Consider the following 12,591-nt stretch of genomic DNA (forward strand, 5'->3'; position numbering starts at 1 on the left):
AGGCTGTATTTCTGAACTGGTAGAGAGCCTGGATTAATCTATTTACAGGAGAACCATTGTAGGCTGTGCAAGCAAAGTCCAGAATCTGCTACATCGCTCCAAAAGGCTTGTGAATACTGCATTTCTAAACTATCGAGAACCTGAATGAATTGATCTAAGCAAGGTCATTACAGGCTCTGCAAGCTTGCTGCGAAGAAAAGTGTGCTCAGAACAATCATCTGAAACAAAGACTCTTGTTCTTCCTTTCATTTATGATTTTTTAATCCCTTTCCACCCCCCTGTGTTTGTCTGTCTTCTGTATGTGTGCTTATAGTTAACTAGATGTATTTACAGCATATTTCATTATGGTTCTTGTCAAAATAAAGAGTAATCGTGTTTACCTTTACAAACCTAGTGACTGATTATTAGGTAGCCAAGGGCCAGACTTTGGTTATTTTTATAAGAATTATTGGTTAATTTACTTATGTTGAGACATGTGAGGCTAGAATTGATTGCGCCCTAGCCCAGGATGTCCTCACAACAATAATAGTCAAGAGGTTCAACAATAAAATATAATTTCAGCAAAATCAATTCTGCTTTTTCAACTTCAGGAAAACATCCCTTACTAAAATATGATGGATTCTTTTAAACTATATCCATCAAAGGAAAGTGTGTGGGGAAACTTTTTAAAATTCTGGGTAAAGTCCCAAGAGGAACAACACATTTTTCTAAAAACAGCCAGCAATCCTGAAGCAAAAGAAAAAGAGCAACTGCTGCAGGACGTACGGTTGCCAACGCCCGTTGAAGGTTTGATCATGTGATATCTGATCACATAACATGCCCACATTTTTGCAAATGCTATTGGTTTGCCTTCTAAAGGTGGGTCCCCTATAGTTGAGTATTTTACTCCTGATTTAATGCCAGTGGTTGTCATATGAGAAATTGTGAGAATTTAAAGGTTGTTAAGGAGCTGAAGAAAGATACAAACACAGGCACAAAGCTCTACGTTTCTCCCGATCAGCACTGATGAAAGGGCTTTAAAGGAAATTAATTTGAAATGTATTAGACTGGTAGCAACATTTGTCTGATTTATAACACCAGTGATTTTACAATGACCCAGAATCATATAAGGGTCAAAGAACAGTACAGCACAGGAATAGCCCTCCAAGCCTGCACCGATCATGATGCCTGTCTAAACTAAAACCTTCTGCACTTCCAGGGTCCGTATCCCTCTACTCCCATCCTACTCATGTATTTGTCACGATGCCTCTCAATTGTTGCTATCGTACCTGCTTCCACCACCTCCTCCGGCAGCGAGTTCCAGGCACTCACCACCATCTATGTAAAACAAAAAAACTTACCTCACAAATCTCCTCTAAACTTTGCCCCTTGCACCTTAAACTTGCCTCACACATCTCCTTGAAACTTTGCCCCTTGCACTTTAAAGATATGTCCCCTAGTATTTGAGTTTTCCATCCTGGGAAAAAGCTTCTGACTTCCCACTCTGTCCATGCCTCTCATAATTTTGTAAACTTCTATCAGGTCAACCCTCAAGCTCGGTCATTCCAGTGAAAACAATGCCCCAACCAATGGAGGCAAGCATGCCGTACGCCTTCTGTACTACCTTATCCACCTGTGCTGCCACTTTCAGTGACCAGTGGATCTGTACACCCAGATTTCTCTGCCTGTCAATACTCCGAAGGGTTCGCCATTTACTGTATAATTTCCATTTGTATTAGACCTTCCAAAATGGATTAACTCACACTTGTCTGGATTAAATTCAAATCAATTCATTTGTATTGTCATGTAAGAATACCTTTAAGAAATGGGTCTTTATAAATGGGTGTGTATATAAATATCTGTAGTGAGAGTACCTTTAAGAAATGGGTGTTTCCTACTGCAATGATGTCAGAGTGGGTGGAGCTGGGCTGTCTGTCAGCTTTTTACTTTAATTTTCGGCTGTTTGCTGCAGGGTGTGTTTTAGTTTAGTTTTCAGTGTTGGAGCTGAAGCCAGACAGAGCAGGTGTACTGTTGATCTCTCTGCCATGAAAAGACTGCCTCGGATCATTTGTTGAATTCAGAATTATAAATGTTCTGAGTAGTGACTTTCACCTAACGTGCTTCTGTTAAAGGTTATTGTTTTTTGTAAGTCTTCTGGATGTTAAAAGGACAGCGTACGCATTACTTAGTGTTGTATTCTTTGTGGGTTGTATTTGAATTGATGGTTGCTAAGATGTTCACTATGTTTTAAAAAGATTAACTTGAGATCATAGAATAAACATTGTTTTGCTTTAAAAAATACTTTTCCATTTCTGCTGTACCATTCCTGTAGAGTGGGCCGTGTGCTCCCCATACCACAATCTAGTAAATGTTGTGGGTCAGGTGAACTCCATGATATACTTTGGGGTTCTCTAAACCCTGGCCCATAACCGTATGCATTTGACCAGATTGTGGTATTACAATCTGTTGAAAGGAAATGCGGCAGAGATGCACGCTTGGCAAGAATCCACAACCTCAACACTCTTGTCTGGAAGGAAGAGAGTATGCCAGATGATTTCAGAGATGCCTTAATTGTGACCATCTTCAAGAAAGGATATATGTCCGACTGTGGAAATTACAGAGGGATTTTCCTACCCTCCGTCACAGGAATGATCATTGTGAGAATGCATCAACAGCCGTGTCACAGTGGCTGAAGATCTCCTCCCTGAGTGTCAGTGTGGCTTCCGCCCATCAAGGGGCTCAATGGAAATGATTTTCAGTGCACGACAAATCCAGGAAAAGTATAGGGAGCAGCATCAACCTCCGTACATGGCCTTCTGCGATCTCCTAAAACCCTTTGGCTGTCAACCGTGAGGGATTGTAGAGCGTTCTCCTTAAATTCGACTGGCCGCAGAAATTCATCATCATTCTCCACCTGCTCCACAATGACATGCAAGCCACGATCCTCCTCAATGGAACCACTACAGACCCAATATGTGTGCAAACTGGAGTCAAACAGGGCTCCTCATCACACAAACGCTCTTCATAGAATCCCTACAGTGCAGAAGGAGGCCATTCAGCCCATTGAGTCTGCACTCGCCCATTTTGAAAGAGCATCCTACTTAAGTCCACACCTCCACCCTATCCCCGTAACTCAGTAACCCTGCCTACCCTTGAGAGGTTGTACAGGTCAGAGCCATCTGGGGGAGGCTGGGAGATGCAGGAATTTTTCGATGGGCTGGAGTACCCAAGGTTAGGGAGGGGGTCAGGGCTACACTAGAGGGGGCGATAGTGGAGCAGGAGATAAAGATGCGTTTGGGAGGATGCAGTCGGGGAAGGTGGCAGGGCCGGATGGGTTTCCGGTGGAATATTATAAAAAATTCAAAAAGAAGTTGGTACTGCTGATGGTGGGGATGTTTGAGGAGACGATAGGGAAGGGGGTGTTACCACAAACTTTGGGGCAAGCATCGATTTCCCTGTTACTTAAGAAAGATAAGGATCCGATGGAGTGTGGGTCGTGTAGGCCCGTATCACTTATAAACGCGGATGCAAAGATTTTGGCGAAGGTACTGGCAGGTAGGCTGGAGGAACGCCTCCCGAAGAAGATAGGTGAAGATGAGACGGGGTTTGTGAGAGGGAGGCAGCTCTTTTGGAATATTAGGAGAGTATTAAACGTCGTTATGGTACCGGTGGAGGAGAAGGAAACAGGTGGTTATGCCATTGGACACCGGGAAAGCGTTTGACCAGGTAGAATGGGGATACTTGATGGCAGTTCTAGAGCGGTTTGGAATTGAACACAGATTTGTGGACTGGGTAAAGCTATTATATAAGGAGCTGAGGGCCAGTGTCCACACAAATAACATCAGCTCGGATTACTTTCCTCTCCACCGTGGGACTAGCCAGGGATGTCCTATGTCCCCCCTGCTGTTTGCACTCGCGATTGAGCCATTGGCCATTGCATTAAGAAGTTCGGGGGGATGGAAAGGGATAGTGCGGGGAGGGGTATAGAGCATGGGGCGTCCTTAAATGCTGATGGCTTGTTATTATACATGTCGGAACCAAGTGTGTCAATAGGGGGAATACTGGAGCTGCTTCGGGTGTTTGGGTCTTTCTCAGGGTACAAATTAAATCTAGACAAGAGTGAATATTTTGTGGTGTCTCGGCCAGGGGTGGGACAGGGATTGCGGGGTGGGGGGGGGGGGGGGGGGGACTGCCATTCCGTAAGTCAGGGACAGATAACTGGGGTGCAGGTTGCTCGAGATTGTGTGTCGGGGAGGGGGGCCCCTCCGTAGGTACAACATTTGTAGTTTGGTGGGGAGGGTGAAAGCTGATCTGGCAAGATGGGATGGTCCCCCTCTGCCACTGGCGAATCGGGTACGGGCGGTTAAAATGAATGTGCTGCCGCGATTCCTGTTTATTTTTCAATGCCTGCCAATTTTCCTGCCAGCCGCATTTTTTTTTTAGCGAGATTGAAGGGATGATTACCTTGTTCATATGCCGGCCGGGGGGGGGGGGGGGGGGGGGGGGGGGGGGGTGGAGGGGGGTGGGGTGGGGTGGAGGGGGGGGTGGAGGGGGGGGTGGAGGGGGGGGGGGTGGGGGGGGGGGGGTGGAGGGGGGGGGGGGGAGAGAAGGTGGCCAGAATTAAAAAGGTGCTACTACGGAGAGGAAGGCAAGCAGGGGGTTTGGGTCTTCCAAACCTGGTGTATTATTACTGGGCGGCGAATGTGGAGAAGGTACGGAGCTGGGTCAGAGGGGTTGACTCACAATGGGTCAGAATGGAGGAGGTTTGGGTAAGGGGTCGGGATTGAAGGCGCTAGCGACAGCGCCGCTCCCGATGGCCCCGGAGAGATACTCGGGGAGTCTGTTGGTAATAGCTTTGTTGAGAATTTGGACGCAGTTTCGTCAGCACTTCGGGTTGGGGTCAGGGTCAAGGGAAATGCCAATTCGGGGGAACCAGAGATTTGAGCCAGGGAAGTGGAATGGAAATTTTCGGAGATGGGAAGAGAAAGGAATTAAGACACTAAAAGATTTGTTTCTTGGGTGTCTTTTTGCGGGATTGAAGGAGCTGGGAGCAAAGTATGGGCTTTAGCAGGGGGAAATATTAAATTCGAGACTTTGCCAGAAAGGAGATACAGAGTTTCCCAGTCGAGACGACTTCCACATGACGACAGGGGGACTGGAGAAGGGGGTAGTATCGGCAGTTTACAGGGCTATTTTGAGGAGGAGAAGGCGCCGCTAGAAGGGATCAAGGCAAAGTGGGAGGAAGAGTTGGGAGAGGGTATGGAGGATGGGCTCTGGTGTGAGGTGCTCTGGAGGGTGAACGCCTCCATCTTGCATGTGAGGTTGGAGCTGATACAGCTGAAGGTGGTGTATAGAACGCACCTTACAAGGGTAAGGATGAGCCGGCTCTTTGAGAGGGTAGATGATGTATGTGAACATTGCTGGAGTGGAGTGGGGGGGTGGGGGGGGGGGGGGGGGGGGGGGAGACAAACCACGTTCATATGTTTTGGTCCTGTCCATAGCTGGAGGGTTACTGGAAGGAGGTTTTAAAAAGTGGGACCTCAAAGGTAGTAATCTCAGGATTGCTACCAGTGCCATGAGCTAGTCAGAGTAGGAATGTCCGGATAGATAGGATGAATGCGTGGCTCAAGAGATGGTGCAAGAGGGATTCAAATTCCTGGGGCATTGGAACCGGTTCTGAGGGAAATGGGACCAGTACAAACTGGACGGTCTGCACCTGGGCAGGACTGGAACCGATGTCCTAGTGTTTGCTAGAGCTGTTGGGGAGGGTTTAAACTAATGTGGCAGGGGGATGGGAACCGATGCAGGAAGTCAGAAGGTTTTAAAACAGGGACAGAAGCAAAAGGAAGTAAGGGGGAAAGTGTAAGGCAGAGAAGCCATAGTCAAAAATCAAAAAGGGCGACAGTACAAGGTACACTGATTGAGGGGAGCCCAGGAATAGACCCAGTAATACTAAAAGGAATAAAATGGGAAGTAAAAACATAAATGGTAAGTGACGTGGCAGGTTGTTAAATGAAGATATTGGTTCAACGACAAGGAAAATTAGGAGAAAAGTTAAGAGAAAATATAACTTAGGAAGGTTACTGATCGAGGTGTTAAGATTCAAAACAGAGGTATAAAAGCTAGCATAAACGTACTTTACCTGAATGCTTGTAGTATTTGGAATAAGCTAAATGAGTTGATGGCATAAATCATCGTGAATGACTATGATTTAGTGGCCATTACTGAAACATGGTTAAAGGATGGTCACGACTGGGAGTTAAATATCCGAAGGTATCAAACTATTCGGAAGGACAGAGTGGAAGGTAAGGGAGGCAGTGTAGCTCTGTTATTTAAGGATGACATCCGGGCAATAGTAAGGGATGACATCGGTGCTATGGAGGATAAGGTTGAATCCATTTGGGTGGAAATCAGGATAGTAAGGCGAAAAAGTAACTGATAGGAGTAGTCCATAGGCCACCAAATAGTAACATTATGGTGGGGCAGGCAATAAACAAATAAATAACTGATGCATGTAGAAATGGTACAGCAGTTATCATGGGGGATTTTTTGGTTTAACCAGGTCGGTCAAGGCAGCCTTGAGGAGGAGTTTATAGAATGTATCCGCGATAGTTTCCTAGAACAGTATGTAATGGAACCTACGAGGGAACAAGCGGTCCTAGATCTGGTCCTGTGTAATGAGACAGGATTGATTAATGATCTCATAGTTAGGGATCCTCTCGGAAGGAGCGATCACAATATGGTGGAATTTAAAATAGAGATGGAGGTTGAGATGGTAAAATCAAACACTAGTGTTCTATGTTTAAACAAAGGAGATTACAATGGGATGAGAGAAGAACTAGCTAAGGTAGACTGGGAGCAAAGACTTTATGGTGAAACAGTTGAGGAACAGTGGAGAACCTTCCAAGCGATTTTTCACAGTGCTCAGCAAAGGTTTATACCAACAAAAAGGAAGGACGGTAGAAAGAGGGAAAATCGACCGTGGATATCTAAGGAAATAAGGGAGAGTATCAAATATAGGCTGAGCAAACGTTCTTGGCTTTTGTACTCTATGCTCTATTTATAAAGCCCATTGAAAGCCCAGGCTTCATAGAAACAAGGAACAGGAGTACTCCATTTGGCCCTTCAAGCCTGCTCAACCATTCAATATGATCATGGCTGACACTAGTTCAATATGATAAACTTCACAACCATGTCTTTGCCAGACAATTACAAAAGCTTGGTCAGGCACATTATGCAATCAGCTCCACTTCTTTGAAGCTGGCCTTATCTAGATAGCAGCATTCAAAAAATCTGAACTTCCCAAGCTCCGCAAACAACATTCCTATGTACAAATGAGAATATCTTAAATTAATTGTGACATATTCACTTGGCGAATGGTTTCACTTCTGAGTTTAAAAATGGCAAAACTTTCTGTAAATTTGCACCAACCAATTTACCTGCAATAATGTGCTATTTCCATCCACACAAGTGGGCTTTGTTAACAGAAAAATGACACTTTGCATTAAGTGATGACTATTTTATCATTTTCAATTGAAACTAACCACACTTACAAATGCCCAGCATGGAGCATTAAGTGATGAATATTTTATCATATTCAATTGAAATTAACCACACTTACAAATGCCCAGCATGGAGCATGGAAAAGTGACTCTTCAGATCCTGAAAATCTGAAATATAAACAGAAAATACTCAGCAGGCCCGACAACATCTGTGGAGAGAGAAACAGAGTCAACACTTCAGGTCCATGATCTGCACTACTTCTGACGAGAGGTCACTGGCCTCTGCCTCTCTCTGCACAGACTGCCGTCAGACATACTGTGCATTTCCAATGTTTCCTATTTCTACTGGAGCAACATTAACCCCTTTTGCCAGCCCACCAAAAAGCAGTCTAACCCCTCATGAGTCTCTCATTCCCTTTCATGACGAAACCTAGCAGCAACAGCCGAGTTGGGGGGGGGGGGGGGGGGTAGGATGCCTGGGGCACAAGGAGTAGTGGGGAATTACTTGGTGCCAAGTCCGTACACTCTGGCTGTCCCCCTCGGGATTGGGGTAGTCTGGCTCAGACCGCCATTGTGACGGTATGGCATTCAAACGCACCCCTTTGGTGCTACTTACAGGCTGTTCATATTGCTGACTGTATCGTCTATATGCTCAACCAGCCTCTGGGCATGTGGGAACCCACCCAACTAGCCCCTCTGGAAACCTTCAGACCCCAGCAGTAACATCAAGAGGATGGGTATGGCCATACTCATTCGCCAACCCACCAACTGCTGGCACTCAAGTATCGCCCCACAGCAGAGGAAGCAGGGGAATAGCAGAGCTTACCAAACAATGGACACATGCATTGTGGCCTTTGGCACCCTCCCTGACACACAGCCCCTCCAGAGTAGGAACTTCACCAATGACACAATCAACTTGCCACCCTTCAGGATCAGGAGACATCTCTAAGCGCTGCCTGTCTACCGCACCCCTGCTCCCATCCATCCTGTTCCAGGCCAGGAAACCTGACCAGCTCTCATGTGTTACACCCAGGCCCCACATCACACTGCAACTATGCTCCCAGCCGATGCACACTTCTCTTGCTCACCCCTATCTGTAGGACCTGCCTGCACATAAGCGTCTTAGCATGAAGGCGACTAGCAGCACACATCGATCACCTCCACCACACAACAAGCCCATGGCCCATGAGTGAGGAGACCACAGTAGAAGATCTTCAGAACAAGGAACAGCCTCTTTAAAATAAATCAAACTAAACTTTCCTTTGATGTAGCCAGGGCCTGTCAATCAAGAGGCTTGTAAAAGGAAATGGATTGTGAACTTGAATGTAAACAATGCAGTTCAAAGCTTTTTGGCTACCGAGCATGCCCAGAGGCATGGAAAATTTAAAGCAGAATAAAATTGACTGTGAAAAAAGCACTTTGAAGATATCCAACCAGAGAGAAGACTTCCATCTTCATGTCACCTTCATCTGACAGATCTTTGAACTTAACATGCTGGGAGAGACAACAAAGGATTTCAACACACCTGAGGGAAGACTTTTAACTACAACTTGACATGTGAAAAGATAGTTTAATGATGTTCAAAGCTACAGAGGGAAGACCTGCCACATAACCCCCTTCCCGGGAAAAACCCCTCCAGACCTGCCTGAGCCCCCATGACCCCTTCCTCCCCTGAAGTCTAGAGAGGGCACTCACTTTGGTGTCCACAGTGCCTGGACCGGGCTTGTCAGGACCAGAAGAGATTGGCGCCTATGGGACCTCTAACTGTGTATGTTGGGGGGAGGGGGGGTTTAGAATCATCAGGCCTCAAACCTGGTAATTATATTTGTTGTAATGTTCTCTGTATGCATGGATGGTGAGGTAGACATAGTAATAGAACATACAGTGCTGAAGGAGGCCATTTGGCCCAACAAGTCTGCACCAACCCACTTAAGCACTCACTTCCACCCTATCCCCGTAACCCAATAACCCCTCCTAACCTTTTTTTGGACACAAAGGGAAATTTAGCATGGCCAATCCACCTAACCTGCACATCTTTGGACTGTGGGAGGAAACCGGAGCACCCGGAGGAAACCCACACAGACATGGGGAGAACGTGCAGACTCCGCACAGACCCAGCAGGGAATCAAACCTGGGACACTGGTGCTGTGAAGCCACAGTGCTAACCACTGTTCTACCATGCTGCCCCACGATCAGCTGTAATCAGGTCTTCGCCCACTCTGAGTGAAAACCTGATTGGGCCAGACGCAGTGGGCTGGGAGATTCGCAATGGATTTGATGTCTGGTGAGAATCCTGATTTGGACCTCCCATCTGAATCGACCGACCATCGCAGATCCCAGTTGGGACTACCAGCCCAGGAGAATCTCCCCTGTTATTGTCATAGAGGGAATGCAATGTCGGTTCACCAGACCTGTTCCTGGGATGGCAGGAATGTCCTTTGAAGAGACACTGGGGAAACTGGACCTCTATTCTCTCCAGTTCCGAAGAATGAGAGGTGATCTCACTTAAACCTATAAAATACTTAGAGATAGACAGGGAAGATGCAGCATGATGTTTCCCTTGGGTTGGGGAATCTAGAACCAGGGGATATAATTTCAACATAAGGGAGAAACCACTTGGGACCGAGTTGAGGATAATTTTCTTTACTCAAAGGGTTGGGAGTGTCTTTGGCACTCTCTACCTCTGAGAGCTATGAAAGTTCAATTATTGAGTATGTATAAAGCAGAAATTGACAAGTTTCCAAATACCAATGACTGACATAAAGGGATATAGAGATAGTGTGGAGAAAAGGGTACTGAAGTAAATGATTAGCCATAATGATATTGAATAGGTTCAATGGGCTGAAAGGCCTACTCCTGCTGATATGTTCCAGTCTCAAGGTTCTCTTCCACTCTCTCACACACAGGGCAGCCAGGTCCAGGGCCACACCATTGTTTAGAAGCAAAGGAGTGTGGGGGTGGGGGAACCTGGTATGTTATATTCGGCCAATGGTTATTCACAACAACAGCAATCATTGGCCAAGTAGCCTTCCAATGGGAATGGTCTACATGCCTAATTGGTTGGACACTGACCATCCAGATTGACACACTACTTGGACAATGAGTCTACTTAGCTCAGTGGGCTAGTCAGCTGGTTTGTAATGCAGAACAAGGCGAGCAGCGGGGGTTCAATTCCTGTACCAGCTGAGAATTCTGAATTCTCCCTCAGGGTACCCGAACAGGCACCGGAATGTGGCGACTGAGGGCTTTTCACAGTAACTTCCTTGTAGTGTTAATGTAAGCCTACTTGTGACACTAAAGATTTTTTTTGTATTGCCAGTGTCAGTGTTGTCTCAACAAGTGCCACAGGAACCAATAATTTTGGTGAGTCTGGGTTTCCTGGAGTCCAGCTTGTTTTCGTTGTCATGTGCTTGGCATCTCTTTTAGTCCAGTAACTGTCCTGTGCAAGACTTTTTTCTAGCTAATAGCACTATACAAATGCATCTATGTTGTTGCCACAATGCACGATACACAGCACCAGAAATATCAAGTTGCAAAGTTCAGTTAATTTGGATTTCTAAAGTTAATTTTTTTTTTAAATTTAGAGTACCCAATTCATTTTTTTTCCAATTGGGGGCAATTTAGCATGGCCGATCCACCTACCCTGCACATCTTCAGGTTGTGGGGGCGAAACCCACGCAAACACGGGGAGAATGGGCAAACTCCACACGGACAGTGACCCAGAGTCGGATCGAACCTGGGACCTCAGCCCCGGAGGCATCAGGGCTAACCAACTGCACAGGATTTCTAAAATTAATTTAACCTCCTTCACCAATGAAACACGTGTGTTTTTATTTAAAAAAATAATGTTTTTTTATTTTTCCAATGATCTTGCAATGAAATTGTTGAATCGTCATGCTATTGCTTGTAGCACAGTATAGAAAATTGAAATTTATGTCAAAAGGTTATGCCTTCAAAACAAATATAATGCAATGCTAATGGATATTTTGCTGCAGTGCTATCATCTGTAATTTACGAGACTCAGCCAAAAACAGTAACAACAGAGTGTCAGATACCTTTAGCTTCTTTGAGAGTTCAGTTAGCCAGCCCACATACTATTGATGGAAAAACGCCTCCAAACTAAAACAGTGAAATGCATTTGAAATAAAGGGCGTTCTCGGTTTGAAATTAAAAACAACAGCTGAATAATGTGTTGACCCTTCGGGGTTGAGTGGGGGAAGGGGATGGTGGTCCAGCACCGCTCTGTCAAGACCGTCATTTTAAGCATTGCTGCCATGAGTGGCTTCTCTGTCACTATGGATGCTGGGGAAAAGCCACTGCACAAAACATGCTGCCACGTTGTGCTGACCTGCATGATCGGAACCAAGGGAAGTATGGTAGTCATGCGGCAATCGCAGCTTAACTTTCATGACCCAGCGCCAACAGGAGACTCAAGGGAAATGATAACACGTTAAAATTTAGCTTTTTGTAATGAAATCGTATCAGACCATTTTCTTTCAACAGATTGTAATACCTCCTTCTCTCTTGGACAGTCAATCAGCGTTGTGGATGACTTGATTCCACTCCAGGGAGGTGGTTCTGTGGTGGCGGAATAGTCAAATCCTGGATCCGCAGACTCTGCCACAGGTTTGGCAGGTGGTGCTTGATGAAGTGGGTGGGACGCACTGGATTCTGCTCTCTCCTTTGCAGTTTAGATTTGGCCTCGTGTGCTCCACCTTACGACACTTGAGGTGATTGGTGCCTTCGCGGGTGCTTTTTCTCCAGCTTGTGCATTCGAAGGCAAGCGATTCCTATGTGTTGGTGGGGGATGTTGCATTTATTTAGGGAGGCTTTCAGAGTGCCCTTGTAGCATTTCCTCTGCCCTCCTCGTGATCGCTCGCCATTACGGAGCTCACAGTACAGCACTTGTTTTGGGAGTCTTGTGTCGGGCATATGGGCAATGTGGCCAGCCCATTACAGCTGGTCGAGTGTGACTAGTGCCTCTGTACTGGGGATTTGGCCTGGGAGAGAACGCTCATGGTGGTACACCTATCCTGCCAATCGATTTTGCAGGATTTAGCAGAGGCAGCGTTGACGATATCTCTCCAAGAATTTGAGGTGTCTGCTGTAC

The 12,591-nt window shown here is 46.0% G+C and overlaps 1 protein-coding gene across 1 annotated transcript in view; it reads left to right on the forward strand.

The window, feature by feature from the left end:
• rab33a (RAB33A, member RAS oncogene family) overlaps positions 1-12,591 on the forward strand; it is a 42,209-nt gene that overhangs the window by 14,508 nt on the left and 15,110 nt on the right. The window lies entirely within an intron of this gene.

Source organism: Scyliorhinus canicula, chromosome 17 (assembly GCF_902713615.1).
Source record: "Scyliorhinus canicula chromosome 17, sScyCan1.1, whole genome shotgun sequence".
Taxonomy (NCBI): domain Eukaryota; kingdom Metazoa; phylum Chordata; class Chondrichthyes; order Carcharhiniformes; family Scyliorhinidae; genus Scyliorhinus; species Scyliorhinus canicula.